Genomic DNA, 22,771 nt, shown 5'->3' with positions numbered 1-22,771 from the left:
CCCCTGCCAAGATTCTCTAGTATTGGTAGTTGTGGTCAAGCAATCAAGGCCTAGCTTCTCAGGAGGTGATGCAAGCTGGTTCTTAAGTGTAGTCCCCGAGCACCCACGAAGGAATGTCCACAAACTGTATCGGTTAAAACACAGTCTTTATATAATTAATATTCCAAGTCATATACACGATCACAATAACTCACTTTGTGCTCCGGAAATCAACAATGGTAAATATGTACAATTCTAAAGTGGTACCACTAACTCGATCTTAATAAAGTCTATATGGTCAGAATGACACACAGATCAAAATAAAGAGAAACCAGCAGTAGAGAGGGGAAGGAAAGCAGGATGGTTGAGCAATAGGCAGAATACTGGTAGCTACCGTTAAACACAGCTCTGTGTGGAGATCCCCCCATCTGGGCAACCTGTAGAAGAAAGATACAAGCCCAGTCCATATATTGTTTACCCTTAGACTTCCCAATAGTTCTGCAAGCCCAAAATACCTTGGTGTTGTAGCGTTCCGCATCGGGAAATCAACAACCCTTCTTGAGTGTCCTCCCTTTCAGGCAGGAGTCACGGGTCGTCGAACGTCCGATGGAGAACAGGTCCAGCTACGACGGTGAAGTGGCCGCGTCGTTCCTAGCGGTGCTCGTTGATGGGGAAGCGTAAATGTCCTGCAAGGAAGAGGCGTGCGGGGCACCTCGGGGTCGATAGTTGTGGACCGCAAGGAGTTGAAGAACTGTGGCCCAGCAAGGGAGTCGAGTCGTCGGCGTCTCTGTGGTCTTTGGGTGGCAGGAAACCCACCAGTGGATGCTCCTCGGCACGTCGACGGTCAGGCCTTCTCCAGCAGGATACAGCGGCGACGATGCGGATGAGAGCGTCCTTGGATCAATGAAGTTCTTAGGCAACGGGAGCATGGCGGCTCCAGTCGGCGACGACGGTCGACGACAGTGACGGACAACAGTCCGGGCGCTTCTCTTTGGAGTTCCGCAGCAGTCCCCATATCGGGTCCGCAGCCTGTCAAGGGTCTATCTACCAGGGAGCTTAGGCAAAAATCAGCTGTGCATGATGGTCCCTCGTAGCTCGGGAAGTGGGTGCCTTACCAGGTACTCTCTGGGTCAGTTCTCGAAGCACAGCAGCTTTCCGATTGCGAAGGAGAGCAACAGCAATTCTTCTCGTCCAGCAGGGCTCAAGGTTAAGCTTCACTCCAGTTACTCGTCGTAGTTGACTTCAGATTCTGAACATGATTCCTAGCAGTGAGAGGTCCCCAGATATACTGTTGATCTCCCATTCATTCCGCTGGGTCAAACTCAAGCATCCAATCATGACTACGGATATTCATGCAGGCAGGCAGCCAATCAGGCACACAAGGTATTCAGGCCATTCACTTCTCTCCAGACACTCACAACAAGTTATGTGTATTGGGACAAGTACTGAGCCATTCAACACTCCAAGCTGCATTCATACCGGTACCCACAACATACAGTCATTGGGAAGGCTCCAGCCAGTCTGGTCGGCAATTCCCCACACTACCATATACAGAACTTCCACCCAACAGCCAGTCAGGGGGAAGGGACCGAGGCAGGGCTTCCCGGGACTTCGGGAAGATCAGGATAACAGGTGATTGAAGACAAGAGGCCATGGGGGCCATTTTGTCTCCATCAGGAATCTACCGATTGACAGGGCCTGGGCATCCCAAAATGGAGGACGCTCGGGGCACCAGTCATTTCAGCACGGAGCTGCCACCAGCCCGTACCCTGCTAAGTGGGTCACACACAGGTGCCCAAAAACATACACTAGGGGCATAGGGTTGTACCCCTGCCCATGGGTGCCATAAGGGTATCCCACGGGTCCATTCACCAAACCAAAGAAGAGAGAGCTGCACCGCCAGGAGTCCCACATGAACTCCTGCGCGGAAAACACGACAGAACACATGATAAAAAACAGTAAAGGACAAGGATACGGAGGCCCTGTCCTTCCGATGCATTTCCAGCATCACAATTACGATCTAATCAATGTACACTACTGCGATTATAGGAGGGATTTTAACCTGCTAATTTGCAGATTGCAAACTACATAGTTAAAAATCAGACTCTAACCAGACGCTAGCTTTTCTACAGACTGGGTAAGCAACACATTAACCAAGTATCCCTTACAATTATGTATGTGCAAGCCAATTTAGAGTAATACCCAGTGTTCATACTCTAATTTTAACTATACTGAATAATAATGTGATATTTCTCTAGAAAAAATACTTTTTCACGATAAATATTCCTATTCTGGAAGAACCCAATCTGTTAACATGTATGAATATTTTTCTATACGTATTGAAGGAAAACAAATAGACCTCTCAGGTAACATCACAATTCTACTAATCAGAATGCCGAGGTTGCAATGCTGCTGTTGTCAGTATAATGTCTATGCTATTATGATATTTTTCTTTGTTTCCATTTTCATGTTAACTCATTTTTCTGATTTGTATGTGTATCTCTTTTCTTTTCTCTGATCCATTCAATCCAAACCCTCTCCTCCTCCCTTTTCTCTGTCCATTTGAATTTATGTTTGTAAATATGTTTATATTGTGATATATGCCCTATCATTTTGGAAAAGGCTTAGGGAGAAGCCGAAACACGTGTCAATGTAAAGGGCAATCAATGTAAAGGGCAATCGAGTGAACATGTACAAAATCTAACAATACAAACACTTGGAAAAAGAATACTTTGTGGCGCAGTTATTTCATGTGAGCCTAAATTGTTCCTTCATGTCCAAAGAGGTAGGGATAACTTTGTTCCTCTGACTTGGTCTCATTTTAATGCAACATGCTCTAAATTATATTTGAAATAGGTTGCAGAGCATAATAGGTTGTACCACAACTAAAATATCCTGCTGTCACTTTATACATTATTAAGTAGATTAACTTGTCTGACTCTTTACAGTTTAACAATGTCAGTTTAACATTCCCACAAAACGTATCCCACCTTTAGTCATGGATTTCCTGACCTAACACTTGATACCATTTTGCCATCAGTACGGATTGTGTTACCCTCTGCTCCAGAGGAAAGATTAAACTGCGGAGGCCTAATGACCTTGACGTCTGAACAAGAACAACAGCAGGAGCAACCCTAGGTTGTTCCCCATATTCCTCCCCTCTCCAAACACGTCTGCTTTCATTATCATGTTTTTTTTAGTGTTCTGTATTGCCCATAAGAGCATCCATCACTATATATATGTGTAGGATTTCAAAGGGGATCCATTTCCCCTCTGCCAACAGGTCGTCCAAACAGCAACTCCTAGCCAGGTGCCATGCTGGCCGATGCAGCAATTTTTTATTTAGAACACATTTTGGGTTAAATCATATCTTGGATTCCCGGGTGTATATGGTTCTTGACCTAGCAACTGCGATATCTCCTCCCAGAACCGCCTAACAAATTCTGTAGGGCACCTCTGTTCGTGGCTCCAATCGTCCCATCATATTGGCCTTAGCTTTCAATCATGCATCAGGTGTTTCTTCCAGTAAATTCATCATGTGACATGCTGAGAAAGCCAGATAATACAATCCAAAATGAGGCATGCTCAGCTCCCCTTTTGGGCCGGTTGCTGCAGTTTTCATGCTACCAACCTCAGAGGTTTTCTATCCCATAAAAAGGTTTGAATTGTCTTATCTAATTCCCTTTGCATCCTCTTATCAGGAAAGACCAGTACTATCACAAGGAGGTAATTCATTCTCTGGACCACCATCACTTTCAGTGCATTCACCTTACCCCAGAGAGACAAGTTCATGGACCACCATTTTCCCAAATCTGTCTTTAGTCCTGACAGTGAGTTGGACATATACACCTCCACCATCTCGCTTGGATCACTTGTGAGCCACACACCAAGATTTCATTTTCACAGGACAACAATTGCAGTTGAATTGAACTATGTCATTCTTGTGCCAGCACGTTGCGATTGGCAGTGTTTCAATCTTTAACCAGTTTCTTTTATAAACAGAGATCTCCCAGAAGCAGTTCATTTTCTACATCAGATTTGGTTGAGATCATCAGCATACAGCCACAGTTTCTGCTCAATAACACCATAACGTATGCCATTTATTCACCCATCTCCTCATTTCCATATTGCCAGTGGTTCCAATGCAGGTACAAATAATAGTGGGGAAAGAGGTCATCTGCGCCTTATACTACAGATTAGTGTGAAATCCCGGGAGCACAGATAGTTTGTGATGATTGAGGCAGTGGGGCAGCATTGTAGTATACTTTGATCCATCCCAAGAAGCCTTGTTTGAAGTCAATGCCCTCTCGAGTCCTGAAGAGGAAACTTAACTCAATGTGGTCAAAAGCCTTTTCCATGTCTAATGATAGCACCACCAAGGCTGTATTCTCCCTCTTGCCCTCTGTCAGGTTGAGTAGGAGCATCTGCATGTTCGCCACAGCATGTCAACCTTTCTCAAAGCCCACTTGATACACATCTATAATACCTGGCAAAACATTCTCTTGCCTCCTAACCAAGGCCGTTGTACAAATCTTGTAGTCTGTGTTGATTAAACTCATCAGTCTGTAACCGCTCGATTGAGTGGCTTCCTTATCGTTCTTCAATATCATGGATGTAAACTGACCTTCCGTTATAGATGTTTCATACATTCCCTTAAGCAGGGAGTTGACAACACTTACATCATCCGAGAGGCCAACCAGATTGACAATCATCCGCAATTGTGAAGCGATAGAGCAACCAAGTACCCTAAAGGGTTCCCAGCAGGTTAGGCACCTGACTGAGACATTCAAGAATTTCAGGAGACATAAAACCTCAAATGAAGAGCACTTGGCTGGAAACACGTGTCAGGCTGACCTCTTGCATAATAAATTGCATGCAACCAAACATGTAAATTTGGGTTTTTTGGCACAGTGATTAGAAGAGAGCTATGATTTTCAAGAGGTATTGATATTTGATGGTGAAGCAACAAATGACATTGTGGTGTGCATTGTATTAAGAACCGAGAGAAGTTAATAACCAGCCTGCACACCTATACTTTTCTTAAAGAGGGTTAAGGTTGTAATGTTTTGATGATGCTTAACAACAATCTTGGTTAAATTTCAGGTGCAGTGGAGGTAATAGCCAACCCTGGCATATGGGTTGTACAATATGAATCAACAACAATAAAGTTCCCAATGTGGGAACTCCCGTCCCCTGCACACTATCAATGGCTCAAAACATGATGAGTCCAGTTAACTAAATGGTATTTTATATATTAGTTTCAATGTAGTTTGTCATCATTATACTTAGAGAAGAAAACAATTTTCATTGTTATGATTCAATGCATCTCACATAAACTGACACCATCAGCTTTCTTGTAAACCAAAGAAGATTGATTTGTAGCTCAACGTGTTTCCAGAGTGATCTCTTCTTCAGGGGCATATAAGCAAATGTTCAATCATTTCTAGAAAAAATGATCAAGATAATATACATTAGTGAAGGCTCTAAACTATTTTAGGAAACAACTACATTTTCAACGTCATTCACAGTATTTGCAAAAAATTATCAAATATCCTTCCATTATAACAACATTAAAAAGCATGTTTTCATATTTCCTGCATGTCTCCATGTTTGAAACCTCTTTCATAGGTTTTTTGTGACTAAAGCTATTTGTGTTCAAAAACCGTACCAGAATTCCCAAAGGTTAGGGTGATCAAGTGCACCTACTGCTAATTTAGTCTTTCCAGATTATCACTAATAGAAAGATTGTGTGATGCACACGGATCATGTTGTCCGTGAGCACAGCATTTAGGCAAGGATAGATTGCGACTATTTGTCCAATGTAAGTAAATATCTCAAGGAAAAAGCATAAATGATTCAGCCTACTAAATTAAGTGATGTTGAAGGCTTACCTAAAAAGCTATGATCCAAGCACATATGCGCCGTCCCAGCAATGAGGTTTTCAGAATCCAACTGGTGAGTTTGGGTGCTGAGCACTGCTAGAAACCTGAATAGAAGATTCAGGTATTGAATAAAATCTTGATCAATTACTAGAAAAAACTAATTTGGGATAAAAAAGGAATCTTACCAAAAAGGTGTGGTGTCAATGGTAAAGTCTTGACACAGCGTCTGAGTCCCTTATCCAAACAAACAGGGTAGGTACAGTTCCTGATGCAAGGAGGGTAATAAAGCAGACCCTCTTGCTTCTAGTAAAACCTAGAGGTGAAAAGAATCCTCGTGAGAAGGGTAAAGCTCAAAGTATTATTAAAGAAAAAAGTTTAACCCATCAAATATTGCTTACTTGGCTAAAGCTTTAGTAGGGTAGACTAGGATGTTCAGGATGTTCCACCGATTCCCATCAATGAACGGATTCCGGATTGAATAAGAGGCCCAAAATGGCCGCTCTATATTGGGTATCATACCAATGAAGTCATCGCGTCACAGTGCGCGTCAACGTCATGATATAAACAAACAAAGTGACGTCACCGTGCACATGTGCGCTGCGACTTCATAACTTAAATAGAATTTGTATTGAAATGCAGACCTGAAAATGGATAGGTCTAATCGGGCAAGTCTAAAGAAGTTTTTAAATAGTGACAAAGGAAATATTATGCCTTCATTTTTCCAAGTGACAAAGGGAATATTATGCCTTAGATTTTCCAAGTTGGCGGCAACGAACAATATGTCGTTTTTTAAGCGTTTTTATAAGCGAGCGGGGGAAAATTAGATCAGCCTGATTCAAATGCTCAAATATACTGGTTGTACACTTAAAATGGAACATAATGTGTAAGTTGGTGACCATGAGGATCTTATAAATGGTGGTTCCCATTGTGTAAAACGTGAAATACCTATAACAAGTGTTCCTTCATCATTGCATGCCCATTCAACTATCTCAAGAAGTATAGTTTTAGTTTGGACACATATAATCTACCGCTGACTCTAACAAAAATTGAAGATGTATAGGTCAAGGATATTACAACAATAAGCCTAATCCCTAACTATCAGTCCAGTTAATAATTCCCATTCTAATATTACAGGATTCACCTAAATACATCAAAATGAAGATCACAATGTGTTACAGTCATGTCAAAATTCAAGATATTACATACATTTACCAGATTCATCATAACCTGTCTCTTACGGAGTTCACATTCTAACATTTTGAGGTTCTAATCTTTGTTTTGCGACATGTCCTATGCATATTAAAGAGAGAGAAAACCAAGTGTGTATGGATTCTATTAGTTAACTTCCCATCCCTAGGATAAACATGTCAATTACTTTGTTCCTCAATACTGTGTCCGTTCTAATTCTTGTGATTTACACAAGGAGTTCTCTGTACCAACCTGGTCAATTCAAAGAAACTGACCCAAATAAAATCCTCATTCAATCCGAGAGGGGCTAATGAATCCAATTTATGGATCCAAAATAATGCTTTCTGAGAGAGGCGTTTGGCAAGATCGCCGCCTCTGGGTAGTAGATGGATCACTTCCAAGATGACCCATCATAGGTGCAAGATATTATGCCTGTTTTCATGAAAATGTCTATACAAAAGGAGATTTGACATTACTTGTTCTAATGTTTGATTTATGCTCTGTTAGATGTTCTTTGATTTTCCTCAATGTTTTTCCAACGTAATATTTGCCACAAGGGCACTTCAGAGCATATATCACGTTTTACTCTCACAAGCTGAGTAATCTTTAAGTGGGATTTTCTTACCACTATTAGGGTGGCGAATATGGTCTCCTTTCAGAATATTGGAGCAATGCTGCCAATTCAAGCACGTAAATGTTCCATGTTTTTGTTTAGAGAGAAACATCTGATGTTGTTTTTTGCTTCTTTCTGCCTTAATCAATGAGTCTCTAAGGTTTCTGCCTCTTTTGTAGGCTAACATAGTTGGTTCTGGAAAAAGTTTGTTAAGGTTTCCATCAGATTTAATCAAGTCCCAGTTTCTTTGGATTATTTTTCTAATTTGAAAGTTTTGGCTTGAGTATTTGAGAGTATGAATCAGTCTTGTGGTGTCCCTTTTGGGTTTTTCTTTCAAAAGGTCTACCCTTTTCAATGGTTCAGTCCGTTCTATGGCAGCGATCATGGTCTGTTCTGGGAAAACTCTTTTCATGAATCTTCCTTTTATGTTCTCCAATTCTATTGCCAACCGTGTAGTGTCTGATATTATCCTTTTTAACCATATGCATTGGCTGTGGGGTAAGTTCTGTCTAAGGTGAGCTGGATGGAAGCTTGAAAAGTGCAGGGTGCTGTTGGCATCGGTAGGTTTTCTGTACATTTCTGTACTGAAGTTGTTGCCAATTCTTGTGATGTTTACATCTAAAAAATGGATGTTAGGATTCCCGATTTCTAGGGTAAAATGTATCTTTTGATGACATTGGTGCATTGTATTAAGGCCATTATTATTATACATGAAGCAACACGATAGCGCAAAGTCGTCAGTGAGACTTTTCTAAGAGCATGCACTGAGAAATAAATTACTCTCAAGGGCTTACAATTTTGAACTGTTTAGAGAATGGCAATTTTGATAGGTTAGGCATCACAAAATGAAATGAGTTTCCCTGGATCACATATATTGACTAAGAGGTGAGGCTTGGATTGGAGCCAATCTGCAAATTCTCCACTTGACACATTGTTTCGCAGTTCATATCATAGAACAAGGTGCACTTATTTGTGAATGTTTGACTTTCATGAACTAAAATAATACCTTGTTTTGTAGAACTGACTTGGAAAGTACACACATCACATGATAACCCAATTTGACAATATTTTAAAACAAATCTATATAGAAGCATGTTGTGCAAAAGGAGAATGATTCTGGCTTCATGTTCTCCACCATCAAGGCTAATATACAAGTACCAGAATATTAATTGATGTTAGCTTAAAAGTTTTCATCTGTGCTTTTCCAGTGCATTTTAAAGTTTTAAATACACCTAAAACATAGACTTGCTGACTGGTTTTTATGATGTGCAGGTGCACCTTTCAAATTCTATAAAAAAGCAAATAATTTCTTGTGTCAAATAAGCACACCTGAAAATATCGACGCCAGAGGCCTGTGATATTTGATCAGCTCTCTTATGTCTATGAAGCCTGCACTGAAATGGCCTACATAAAAAGAAATATCAGGCAATGGGTTAAACAATGCCACCAGTATGTTAGAAGGCAAACCTTTTCAGGGAAGGCAGCAGATTACTTTACAATGAGATGAGGTGTTTTTCCAGAATCACTGTGTCGTCTGCTGTCAAAGCCAGGATATGAGCCTTAACACTTTGGTTTCACAGTCTTCAATCACCTCTTCTAACACGTTATACCCTTTATTGGGGTGGCTAGTAGATTTTACAGCCCTAGTTTGGAGACATATAGCTCTAGAACTGCATCATAATGGTGTATGTTATGTTTTATAGCTTACGCTGTATGGTGAGGTACATTGTTTTGTATCGCAATAGGTGTTACTATCACAAAAGTATATATTGTGAGAAACCTGAGGGTATTTTCCCTCCTATTGTCCATGTCTTCTCTGCGCAGGTGGCCAGAGAAGGGCCATCACTCTTGGATCTCGATGCGGGGGGTGGGGAAGTGAGGGGGGATCACCTGGGTGGAGGGTCCTGGGGGACTAGGGAGAGAGTGCCAGATGGTGAGACATGGTATCCCCGTTTCCTAATATAGACTCACCCTCCCCTCCCTCAGCCTTTATGGACTATGTTCACTCATGCCCTTTTTCTCCTTATAAATGGCCACCAAGTACTGAGGAGAGGAAGAGGCAGCGAGGAGCAATGCACACTTCCTATGACCAACACCATTCTGGCATTGAGAAGAAGAAGAGATGTAAGTACAGGCATGTCACACTAACAGGCTTATACAAGGTCAGGTAATTGTGTCTTAACCCCTACACCTGCAGTCCATTAATAGTAGTCAAGAGTATAAAAGTTGGAGCCCAAAACCATGCAAGAGGAGGGAGAAGGGAGAGAAGTAGGAGAAGGAAAACCACCATGTTGGGAGAAGACTAGAAAGTTGAGATGCCAGCAACAATCCCTGGAGATCTACAAGAGGGACTTTGCAGGACCGGGAGCCTTCACATTGGCAGGCAGGCAGCAAGCACTGTCGTACAGCAGAGGAATGAGAAAAGCCATCGGCGCCCAAGCCCATGTGCAGCTGGAGCTGCAGAAGCCGCCGGGATCAGAGGGGGCTCAGATCACGGGCGGAACAGAACAGAGAAGCCGGCTTATGGGTCGAGACGTTCCCGGCGAATTGGCGGACTACTCCTCAGCTCCGGTAAATACAAGTGGGAACAGTGGAAGCTGCTGCAAGAAGCCACATTGCCGTTAAGTGTCAGAGGACACTGGGGAAACCGGAGCGCTCTGAAGGGCAATTAAGCAATGGTCCATAAGCACAAGTGAGTGCAAATTCTATTAAATGGCGAACTAATAAAAATGGCTTTTAGAATGAAAACACACCATATTGAATACCGAACTAAATGAGAACTTCTATTTGATTAAGAACAAATGACAAATACTTAAGCATTCGAACTGGAAATTTGAAGCAGCAGCTTTATGAACAGAGTTGCAACATGAACAATTGAACTAATACTTAAGTATTCGAAAAGGGAAGAATCAGTTTCCTTGAACAGAGTTACAACAAGTGGCAAAGTGAACAAATACTTAAGCATTCGAGTTACAAATGTAAGAAAGATTTGTGAGGTTGTGGCAAAGCAAAGACTGGTCCAGAAAAGGGTTACACTAGGCAAAAGATAATTGTGGAAAACCTGAAACCCAATGCCTAGAAAGGATTAAACAAATCCAAGGAGAAACCTATGGTTGCACGACCTGTAATGGGTGGCCCTGCAGTCTGATAACTGCACCTAGACCAGGGAGCTCTCTATTATAAAGATCCCAGTCATCCTGAAGCTAGCCAAGCAGAAGCATATTGTTCCTGGTTGCGTGACCTGTAATGGGTGGAATGTTTGGTCTGATAACTGCCTGGACCACGGAACCTTAAATGTGGACCAGCAAAGAACATTTTAAGTAAGCCACTGAAAACTGTGAACTAGTTGATAAAGCAAGCCAGAAGGCAGATCAAGTGAACCTGCTGTCTTCCTACATTGAATATTGAGCAAATGACTTTACCGTCTCCCAGAGCATGTAAAGTTAAATTGACTTTACTAGTCTTTTTAAATTTACAGACCCAGCACACACTAGGGGCCTCATTACGACCCAGGCGGTAAGTTACCGCCTGGGTCGTACCCTTACAACCATGGTGTAAACTATGTTTACACCATGGTGGATGGCGGATTTACCGCCCCATTCCAAGGTGAGTGGGTGGTAAATCCCCATTTCCCATTTTACCCTTCCCCATTCCCATTTTTGCCCCATAGGGCATAATGGGAGTGGGGAAGGCGCTAATTACGCCACCGTAAATTACGGTGGCGTAATTAGCACCATGGTCCCTTAGCGCCATGGATTTTAACGCCTGCAAAAAGCAGGCGTTAAACTCACCATGGCGCAAAGGGACCTCGGAATTAGGCGTTAAGGGTCGGCGCCGTTTACGGCGCCGTTAACCCCTTAACGCCTGATTCGTAATGAGGCCCTATCTTCCTATAGAGTGCCGGAGGGGTTGCCTAGCATCCCGAGTCTAACTACTCATGTAACAGTGAAATGTTACCCTTTCCCTCTTGAAATGTCTGGTGCGAGTTGTTTAGAACAAACTACCACAGTTTTTCCTGACCACGAACACCGGTAGCTAAAAATCGGGGCAGCCATGTTTATCAATATGGCGCCCAAGACCTATCTGTAAAAACAGACTGCGGTCAACTTTTTTCACTGTTTCTTTAAGGAAAGGTCCTTCTAGTTTTTGTCTCTGCGTGCCAAACCAGGTTTGGTCCCTTTGTTCATTGCCCTTTGGCAGGTTTCAGTGCTGAAGCCCTCCTCTGGCGCCTGAGTGTTTGGGGTGGACAGGATGTGAGGGAGGTGCCCGAAACTCCCTGTGCTTAGTCTCCTAGGAGACCTGCATGCACTCTGGCATGATTGGCTGGCTAGTTGTCCGGCAAGGACAGCCACCCTGCTGTGAGAGACAGCCAGGCTGGAATGAATGGGGGAAAACTGTTTAAAAGCAGGCCTCTGGGACTTGGAAAGCAGAGCCGGCCACTGGAACGAAAGGACAGAAGACTAGCTGAAGGAAGATGACTGCTGCAACTCCTGGTCCACCGGTGAAGCCCTGCTGCAGGTCTGAATTGCCTGAAACTCCATCGACAGAGAAGCCCTTCAAGGTTAACTTCTTTCCTTGAGTTTGGTAGGAACACCGTCTCTATACTGGTCGAATTTTCTTCAGAGTGCTGTTGAAAACCGGATAGCCAGTGAGAAGGATGCCAGTTTGTGGTCTTTAAGGCACTCACACCTTAAATCGATGTTTTGCCAAGCTTGTGGACTCTTCCCTCGGCAGTGCAGGAACCTCCCAACGTCCTCCTTCTTGTCCCCACGACTGAAGCTCAGGAACAGCGAGATCTGCAGGAACTGCCAGGAACAACAGCCTCAGCTCTTCTTCATTTCAAAGGTACTGTGCAAGTGCGGTCAGGAAATCCTTTCAGCCGCAGTGAAATTTTGTGAAACTTTCCCAACTTTGAAGGCTTGTCCTTCCCTAAACTAACATAACTTTTCATCTGACCAACTACTTCTAAAAACCGTGGCAAAGACTTAACCGTTTACTAACAGAATTGTGCGCTCTCATCCAAGACTCTGAACCATTGACTTTGGGCCAGGCATGTCGAATTGAATTTCTGGTTTTAGTGAACTGAAACTATTTGCCCTACCTCTGAAAAGTATTTGTGCTTTAATTATTTTAACCTTGTCTTTTTACCCCTTTCTAAAGTGACTGAAGTGCCATTTTGCTCCCACTTTACGGGAGATGAACTTGTTGAGTAACTGGTTGGTTGTGTATTACAGTATATTAGATTGTGATATTGAGCTGCTCTTACTAGTGGAATGTTTTCCAACTGACTGTGTAAATAAATGTATATTATTTTACCAAGAAACCTTGAGTAAGTGTTTGTTTGAACCACTGTGATTGCTAGTCCTTTGTGTAACCCCTTGTCCTGCTCACTTTACTCTTGAGATAGGTCTGGCTGCTCAGCCACTGCTACCACATTACTGTGTAGTACAGGCTTGTACCAGAGGTGAAATTGTGCTTATACTTGTAGTCTTAATTGTCTGTGATTCTGCCTAGCACTGGTGTACAGTGGTGAGGATAAAGTATAGTTGTTACATTGAGAATGCGGCTCTTACCTTTGTTCAAATAACCCTCACAAGGCTAAACACCACTAGAGAAGCAATTGTTTATCATGCCTGATATGGATAGCTACAGACAGCTACAGACAGGAGACCCCAGTCACTTTAACAGTTGATCAATTGAGAGAAATGTGTAAAGCTAGGAACCTCACTGTAAAAGGCAAAAAGGTTGAATTGATAGAAAAGTTGTTGGAATATCAATGTGAGGAGTGGGTCCGAAATACCTACCCCTGCAGCATATGTGGAAAATGATGATGAGGATGATAATGTTTCAAAGTTCAACTCAAATGTTAATGATGAGTTAGATGAGGCAGAATAGTCTCAAAATGTAGGCCCTGTTTTACCTCTACTTGCTCATAGGCATCAACCTTTGGCCACAGGCACCCCATCAGGTCCAACACTTAGTCCTGAATTTGTCTCTCTTGAAAGGATGAGACTTGAGTTGGAATTCAAAAGAATGCAAGCCCAAACTGAAAGTAAGCATCAAGAACTTGAACTCAGAGAAATGGAGTTGAATCAAGCCCATGAAATTAAAAGGTTGTCTCTTGAGAATGGATCTCTCCCAGAGTCTTCTAGGTCTTCCAGTCCTAAAAGGCCTAGCATGCCCAAAGATGCAGTAAGTATGTATGAGGTTAAGCTTGATATTTTGGATTGGCTGGCAACTTTTGAAAATAACCATGGGATTCAGAACATTACAGGGAATCAGTTGATTCCTTGGCTCTTTTCTAGGCTACCCCCTGTTGCATCTGATGTTGTAATGGAGATGGGAGAAGTAGACAGAATGGAGTATGAAAGTGTGAAACTAGCTTTGATAGCTAGGTTTGAGAGGACCCCTTCCCAGTATCTTAAGAGGTTTACAACCCTCAAAAAGCATGATGGTACCCCTTGGGCTACCTGGGTGTGTGAATGTTTGAAACACTTAGATGGTTTGGTTAAGGGTTACAGAGTTAACACTTATGAAGGTATGATAAATCTGTTTATCCTAGAGTCTACATATGATGCCTGCTCTCCTGAGCTGAGATAGCACTTGGCTGACTCTAAGGAAATTGATTCAAAGAAGTTAGCAAGGGCTGCTGACTTGTGGGTTGCCAACAGGGCTACTCACAAGGATTCCAGGGCAACTCAGAAGGAGGATGAGAGAAAGCAGCACAAGAATGATAACAAAGAGAATTCTAATACCTCCAATCCAAAAGAGGGCCCCAAACATAACAAGGTTAAACCACAAGAGAAACTGAATCAGGCTAGTGTACCTCCTGGTGCTAAACCAGAAGGAGGTCAGACCAAACCCCCATACATAAAGACATTTGGAAAATGTTATGCTTGTGGGTCAACTGACCATGTGAAAGGGGATCCCAGATGTAAGGGTAAACCTTCATGGATCCACACTGTCTCCTGAGCCTACTCCCCTGAGGAAGAAGTACCAATAGCAAGTGGAAACTTTCACTTACTGGCTGAGGAACCCATGAAAGTCTCAGCCAGTGTTTCTTTATTGTCCCTGGGTCTGTGGGAACAGCAGAACTTAGATGGCTACAATTCCATTCCAGACAATACTAAAGAGTATTACAAAGACAGTGTTCTCGTGAATGGTCAGGAGACCCCTGCCATCAGAGACAATGGGGCCAGCATTATTGTAGTTGATGAATCTTTTTTCAAGGTAGAGGATGTTGCTAATACCTCACTAAGCATGCTGGAGGCTCTGTCCAAATGCTTCCACAGTTACCAGTTCTCATCCACTGCAAGGACATGACTGTCAAGATACCTGTAAGTGTGCAGAGTGAAGTCCCTGGGAGATTCCTGTTGCTGAATGACTTAAAAACTCCTGTAGTTGTATCAAGCACCAGCAAGCCTTCCAGCAAAAGGAAACAGGAGCAGACAAGGATGGCCAGAGAGAGTACCTTAAGAGGCTCTCTAGGGGAAATTATAGGGGAAACTATAACCCCCAGTCCACAGGACTTATTGACTGCTATTTCCAAGAAAAGGGAGGAAAAGGGGAAACCTAAAACCCCAACAAAGAAGCCAGCCAGCACTCCTGTGCTATCTACAAGGACATCCCCAAGAGGACTGTTCAAAGTCACACGTGTGACTCCTCCAACTGCCAAGGCTGAGTGTGAGGAACCACCAGGAGTGGTTGAATCAGCTGCTGAGGAATCAGAGCTGGAATAGGAACTTTCTCCTGTTGGAGATCTATCTGGATCCTGAAGACCATCCTGAGCTGCAGTGTTTACTGGCAGAAGGTGGACCCTGTAGGGCAGACTACAGCAGAGGTCAAAGAGAGTGTCCTAATCTTGAAGTTCTTCGCCAACAGGCAGATTTCCAACTTGAACAGTAAGAGCTTCGGAAGCATTGGTTGTAGTAGGAATATGGCCTGTAATACAGTGGACCAACTGAGTCTATCCCAGGAGACTACAGAAGACTTGTAGTGCCTCTGGAGAGCAGACACAAGTTCCTACAGATAGCCCATGAGATTCCTTTGGCTGATCACTTGAGTTTCAAGAAGACTAAGGAAAGGTTTTCTCTGTATTTCTACTGACCTAAGTTGGGGTCTGATGTAGATACATTGTGTAGGAGCTGTCACACTTGTCAGACATCTGGCAAGAGTGTAGCCAAGAATGTGGCACCATTGGTGCCTCTCCCAGTGGTGGGACCCCCTTTTGAGAGGATAGGAATTGACATTGTTGGTCCCTTAGATTCTCCAACCTCTTCAGGCAACATGTTTATCCTGGTTGTAGTAGACCATGCTACTAGGTATCCTGAAACAATACCTATGAGGACTGTTACAGCTCAGGTTGTTGCTAAGGCCCTACTTGATATTTTTACCAGGGCAGGTTTTCCTAAGGAAGTCATCTCTGGCAGGGGATCCAATTTTATGTCCCACTATATGCAGGCCATGTGGAAGAACTGTGGAGTGACTTACACGTTCTCAACTGCCTACCATCCACAGACAAATGGATTGGTAGAGAGGTTTAACCGTACAATGAAGAGCATGATAGGTGCTTTAGAAGAACCCCTTGGAAGAACGTGGAACCTTCTACTGCCATGTCTTCCATTTGCTTATAGAGAAGTCCCTCAGGAGGGAGTTGGATTTAGTCCCTTTGAGCTTCTCTATGGCCATCCAGTTAGAGGTCCATTGGCCCCAATTAAGGAGGGGCAGGAGAGTGCTCCTTCCCCCAAGCCAGTGAGAGTCACTGACTATGTGATAGGTCTCCGGAGGAGAATGTCACACATTGTAAGAGGATTCAGTTCAACACTACAGCTAAGTCAATGCCTAGTCTGGGATACTGAATGGAAACCCTTATTGATATATCTTTATGTGCAGTTCATGAGTTCTGGATGACTACCCCTATATAACACCCCTCTCTTGGGATCCCCCTGACCCCACTGAGCCAAGAAGTAGTTCTGTTTTGCAAGTTAAAAGGTTTATTTGAGAATTTAAACAATATATATATATATATATATATATATATATATCACACTTTATAATAAATTAATAATTAATATCACACTTAATCTGAGTAGTAATCAATAATGGATAGTCTGGCACTAGCACACTTCTTTATAATCAATGATGAGTGGTTATAGGATGGATAAGATAGCAGCAATAGCAAGTCGCTTCTAGGTTCGTTGAAAAGCTAAGATTCTAAGCTTTCAGAGGAAAGTTAAACCAAGTTCCTAGCACAAACGGTTCCAGAGATACGGACGATTAAATAAAGGTAGTTTTTCGGATTTTAAATTTTAAAAGTTCAAAGCGACAGGTTACAGCTTGCAGCTAGAAAATGACAGGTGACAGCTTTGAAAATGACAGGTGACAGTTAGGAGGCAGTTCTGGTTAGATTTAAAATAGATTGAATTATATTATTTTAACTAAGAGATTGGTTCTGCACAGTTCTGCTAGGTACTCACAATATATTTTGAAATAGGCCTCCCCACGGATCTGGTCAGGTTTTGGACTGGACTCCGGTTCTGGTCTCGGCACTTCACAGTGATCTGGGTCAGCTCTCTGGTTCTGCTAACGCGGTCTGGGTCACTCTGGATCTCTGGCCTCTGGTTCTGGATACTGCTCTGCTTTCTCTGGGTACAGCACTGCTTCTGGATCTTTCTGCATAGCTTTCTCTGGACCCAGCGCTGATCTGCACGGCTCCTGGTTGCTGCTACCGCTGTTAGGTTTGCTGGATGCTGAGGCCTACTGAGAAGAGTTCTCAGTTTGTGGGTTTAGGCCCTTGCTTTGAGTTCTGAATCAAGTTCTTTGGAGTTTTAAAGTCTAAGTGTTGGATCTAGTATCTTCTGGATGTTGTGTGGTCCGGCAGAGCGTGTTGCAGCAAATGGATTTGAATGACTCTACTTGTCCCAGCAGTCTCTTTTTATGTGTTTTGAAAGTGGGTGTGTGCCTGGGCCTAGTGGAGCCTGCCCCTTTCTACTTGTCATTGGCCCAATTCTCCCCTCTCCCATGATTGGGGAAGGAACTGTGAGTCAGAGTGATGCTGTAGGTTTTATGGGTCAGAGGATCCTCCCCTGGTCAGTTTGCCCACAAATCTATATTTGATCAAAATACACATTTCTCAAATACATAGTGGTTTGTCATTGCATGTACATATTACCTATTGCATGAGGTATACTCTGTTCAAACTCTGCTCTTCCTAAGGGCTTGCATTCAAAAATGGCAACTTATTTTCGATTTTAGTGGGTTATGCAACCTTGGTTCTTCATTAAAAGTTATACACATATACACGGCCTGTCCATACATACTCCAGTAAATTCCCATGTCTCTAGCTTAAACACAGAGTCTGTAGTATACATAAATAGCATGGTTTTGCCCCAGAACATCACACAAATTGGAGTTTGGGCTTGAGTCGAAGGTACATTTTTTAAATGAAGGCTCTCAAAGTTATACATTCCTGTCATTTGATTACAAAGAGTTATCAGTGTTTCTGTAAAATATATATTTTGCTTTCAATTCAGTTCTCAGAGTGTTGGAGTCCGCCTCCAAGACTTGGGTGGGTCAGTGATCACATGTGTCTTCTGGCAGGCAGGCCTTTGTTGACAGGAAACAGTCAAAATAAACATATCCTATTCAAGTGCAAGTGCCTATTGTGTGGTCTCCAGGAGGCTCCCAGCCAGTCTGCCTTCTATCAATCAAGAGGTCATGTGAGATTCTAACTCCTGGTGTGAATCTCTGGAGGTGAGAGGTTTCCCAGCCTTTGGCCTGTTAATTAAATCAGATTGTCTTCTGGGAACAGCATGTGGTTAAGATTTTAATTAACTCCAGCCTTTGATGTAAAGGCCTCTCCTGCAACTCCTGACATGCATTTTCCCTGTCAGAGTTTAGACCGCTAGCGCCGCCCTCAGTCAAAAGCGGGTACTGCATGCATTTTTGGGATCTTTCTAGGATTAATGCATTCTAAACAGGAATGGTTCTTACATGGTAGTAAATAATCCTTGCTTAACATTGTTTTGATGGGGCTCCTTACAGTAAAATGGTTATGTGGAACCCCACAAAAGGGTTGAATCTTTAAAGTGGTCCGATGAGCCACGATTTCAGCAACTTTTTGACATCCGTAACAGTGGATTTTGTTAACAAAGATCTTTCTTTACACTGGTGGGTGGCAAGTTAGGTAACCATTTTGGTGTGCGCACAAACTGCATGGTTCTCCTGGATTCTGGCGCACATGTGGGCTTTTTGCCATCTTGGATTTTCTAAGCCCACAGCACCAAATGTTGCAGCATGATAGCTCAAAAGCGGGTCAGGACACCCAACAACATGATGGCAAAAGCATCAGATAACTTAAAAGCTGGACAGGCTCTGATGAAGCATTGGCATGACCAGAAGGCCAACATGGTTGAGTTTACTCAAGACAAGAAAGTTTTAGTTATGGTACCTACAAGACAGAGAGCCTTACAGGACAAGTGGATAGGACCCTTCAAGGTTGTGGGCAAACTTGGAGAGGTCAACTATCTGGTGGACTCAGGCAATCCTAAGGAGGCTCCCACAGTCTTTCACACCAACCGTCTAAAAGCTTATGTCTCAAGACCAGAAGTCGGAGCTTTGCTTCTAGCTTCAGCTCAAGAGGAGGAGGAGAATGAACCTCTACCTGACCTACTCAGAAGATAGCCTTTAGATGAGAAGATAGAAGGAGTCAATCTCTCTTCTAATCTGACAGTGGAACAACAGGAGGAGTGCAAGTTTCTGTTAAATCAGTTTGCCTCCGTGTTTTCACTATCACCAGGCTTGACCCCTTGGGGCCAGCATGATTTTCTCACTGGTGACTGTTTACCTGTCAAAAGCTTAGGTTACAGGATGTCAGATCATGTAAGAACCCACATAAAGCAAGAGGTCAACAAGATGCTTGATCTCGGGGTAATAGAACCCTCTACCAGTCCATGGTCTAGTCCAGTTGTACTAGTGCCAACCACAGGATCCAAAGAGTTGAGATTCTGTGTGGACTATAGACCTCTTAATGGAGTCACCAAGACTTGATCCCTTACCAAGGACAGATTAACTGGTGGACAAATTTGGTTCAGCCAAGTACTTCAGTACATTTGATCTCACTTCAGGCTATTGGCAAATAGCACTGACAGACCATGCCAAGAAGAAAACTGCATTCTCCACCCCAGCAGGCCTCTTCCCTTTTCAGTTTAAGGTAATGCTTTTGGACTAAAGAATGCACCTGCAACATTTCAAAGTATGGTTAATCAAATTCTGAATGGGATGGAGGACCTCTGCATGGCATACTTGGATGACATTGCAGTGTTCAGCCCTACTTGAAAAGAACATGTTGACCACTTAGGATATGTTTTGCAGGCTCTTGAGCAGGCCCATCAGACCATTAAGGTGAGTAAGTGTCAAATTGGTCAGAGTAAAGTGGTCTACCTTGAACATGAGGTAGGAGGAGGTGAAATCAGGCCATTGCCTAGCAAGGTACAAGCTGTACAAAACTGGGCCACCCCTACTACTCAAACCTAGGTGAGAGCCTTCCTAGGCCTCACTGATCACTATAAGAACTTCACAGAGAACTATGGGACCATAGTTTCACCCTTGAATGTGATCTCCTCATCCACATTTCCCAAAAAGGTCAGGTGGAATGAGGAGTGCACTCAAGCATTTGAAGGACTTAAGAAAGCTCTTTGTCAAGCTCCAGTCTTAAGAGCTCCTTACTACAACTAAACCTTCATTGTTCAAACAGATGCTTCCAATACAGGTATAGGTGCAGTTCAGAGTCAGCTGGATGAGAAATGTAGGGAGCACCCCATTTGCTTCATCAGCAGGAAGCTGAAGGAACCTGAAACAAGGTGGGCAACCATTGAAAGAGAATGATTTGCTATTGTGTGGTCACTGAAGAAGTTTAGACCATACTTGTATGGATCTACTTTTGTGATTCAGACTGACCACCAATCCTTGAGATGGTTGATGCAAATAGAATGGCAAATTCCTAAATTATTGAGCTGGTCAATCAGCCTGCAAGGGTTTGAGTTTACCATTGAACACAGGTCTGTGTCATGACCCTTGCCCCTGGCCCTCACTGGCAAGTCATCCTTCCATTTAGGGCCAGGTTAAAGGCCTTAAAACCTCATCCAAGACTCTCATGGAGTCAGTCCTGGCGCCTTTGGCGCCAGGCTCATAACCATCATGAAGACCAACATTAGAATGGGACTATTTACTTGGGACTATTTAACTTTGGTGGGGTTCAGCCAACATGGAGGCACACACATAGCTCAGTTACAAGGAACTGAGCTATGTAATCTAGTCTTTTGTGTGTGGCAGGCCTGGGACTACTTTACCTGGACTACTTTGGGTGTGGCAGGCCTGGGACTATTTTACCTGGACTACTTTACCTGAGACTATTTAAACCACATCCAAACAGCAGAAGATGCTTTGCGTTATTCTGCTGTGGGTAGCGTAACGTTCACTGTGTCCATTTCTTTGATGCCAGTTTACCTGAATCCAAGGACCTGCAGAGAGAGAAAGAACACTACGAAACTTGCCTGGAGCTGTATCCTGTCTTGAATACATAGCTGACTTCAGTTCCACTCACCTGAAAGTACGAACTCCATCATCCGGCACTGCATGCATCCTGGAATACCGTAACCTAGAAAGAGGAGAAAGAAAGAAGGCATTAGTAAGTGTTTACTCAGGTTTCCTCCTGAATGAAGAAAGATACACAATTCTTACCTGGGTAGTCATCTCCTGGTCAGTATCACTGCTGGAACATTACGGCGCTAGGCGAGGAATATCGCAACCTGCAAGGAGAGAAAAGACAGGTTAACAATATAAAAAGTAAAACAGCGCCGCACAGCACGCATTACTCACCGGACAGCATCGCGCACACCGCGCTTTCGCCTAACGGCCCATGATCATCTTTAAACTTCTAGACAACACCAAAATACCTTTCCATACCTAAAAGGAAAGAAGCAAAAGATCATTATTCGAACTAAGAGGAACATAAGAGCTGCATATAAAGACTGTAAAGCATCAAACCTATGGAGTCCCAGCAGGCCTGGATTCCCACAGGGTGGCTAGCACCAGTAAAGTAACTTGGTCGCTGCTCGCCCCCCACATCTGCATGCCCCTGCGACGAAGAGCAGGACGGAGAATCCACCTTTTACAATATTAAGACCCATCTTTAACCAGAGGCCTTACCAAGGAACCGGGAGTGGGTTTGAGAGTGCAAATCATCCAACCAGGGCTGGGTGGCGTCCCCGTGGATACCAACTGAGCGTAACAGTCTGGGTGTAACCACCAAAATGCTGATGGTCTCTCCAGGATGTTTGACCGACTGGAGTAAGGAGATTCATCCAGGAGTTGATTAAATCCTCCTGTCCCTTAGCCTGGGGGGGACGAGTGTTAGGGAGAATTCTCAATAAATGTGCTAATTTCCCTTACCTTTTGAGACCACCAGCAACTTTGCTGGATTTCTAGGACTTTATTTTTTACCTGGAAAGAGTGTGAGCCTTTTTTCCCACTCTTTCATGTGTTTTGATGTGTGTTTTACTTTTGTGTTCTTTGGGTATGGAGTTTTAGACAACTCCACAGGCATCATCATTTTCTTGTGTGTCACACAGCACCTTCAGTGCAGTGGCACAATGGTGTCTTTCAGACTCCCCAAGGTTTAAATACCTTCTCTGAGACTGACTACTGTCTCCCAGAGCAAGTGAAGTTAAATTGACTTTACTAGTCTTTTTAAATTTACAGACTCAGCACACACTATCTTCCTATAGAGTGCTGGAGGGGTTGCCTAGCATTCCCTGAGTCTAAACACTCATGTAACAGTCAAATGTTACCCTTTCCCACTTGAAATGGCTGGTGGCAGTGGTTTAGAACAAACTGCCACAATTTTTCCCGACCGTGAACAACGCTAGCAAAAAATCGGGGCAGCCATGTTTTTCAATATGGCGCCCAAGACCTATCTGTAAAAACAGACTCCGGTCAACTTTTTTAGCCATTTCTTTTTGGAAAGGTCCTTCTTGTGTTTGTCTCTGCGCACCAAACCAGGTTTGGTACCTTTGTTCACTGGCCTTTGGCCTTTGGCTGAAGCCCTCCT

This window comes from Ambystoma mexicanum, chromosome 9 (assembly GCF_040938575.1).
Source record: "Ambystoma mexicanum isolate Mex_15411 chromosome 9, UKY_AmexF1_1, whole genome shotgun sequence".
Lineage (NCBI taxonomy): Eukaryota > Metazoa > Chordata > Amphibia > Caudata > Ambystomatidae > Ambystoma > Ambystoma mexicanum.
The sequence above is the reverse complement of the archived record's forward strand: the minus strand, read 5'-3'. Positions refer to the sequence as shown.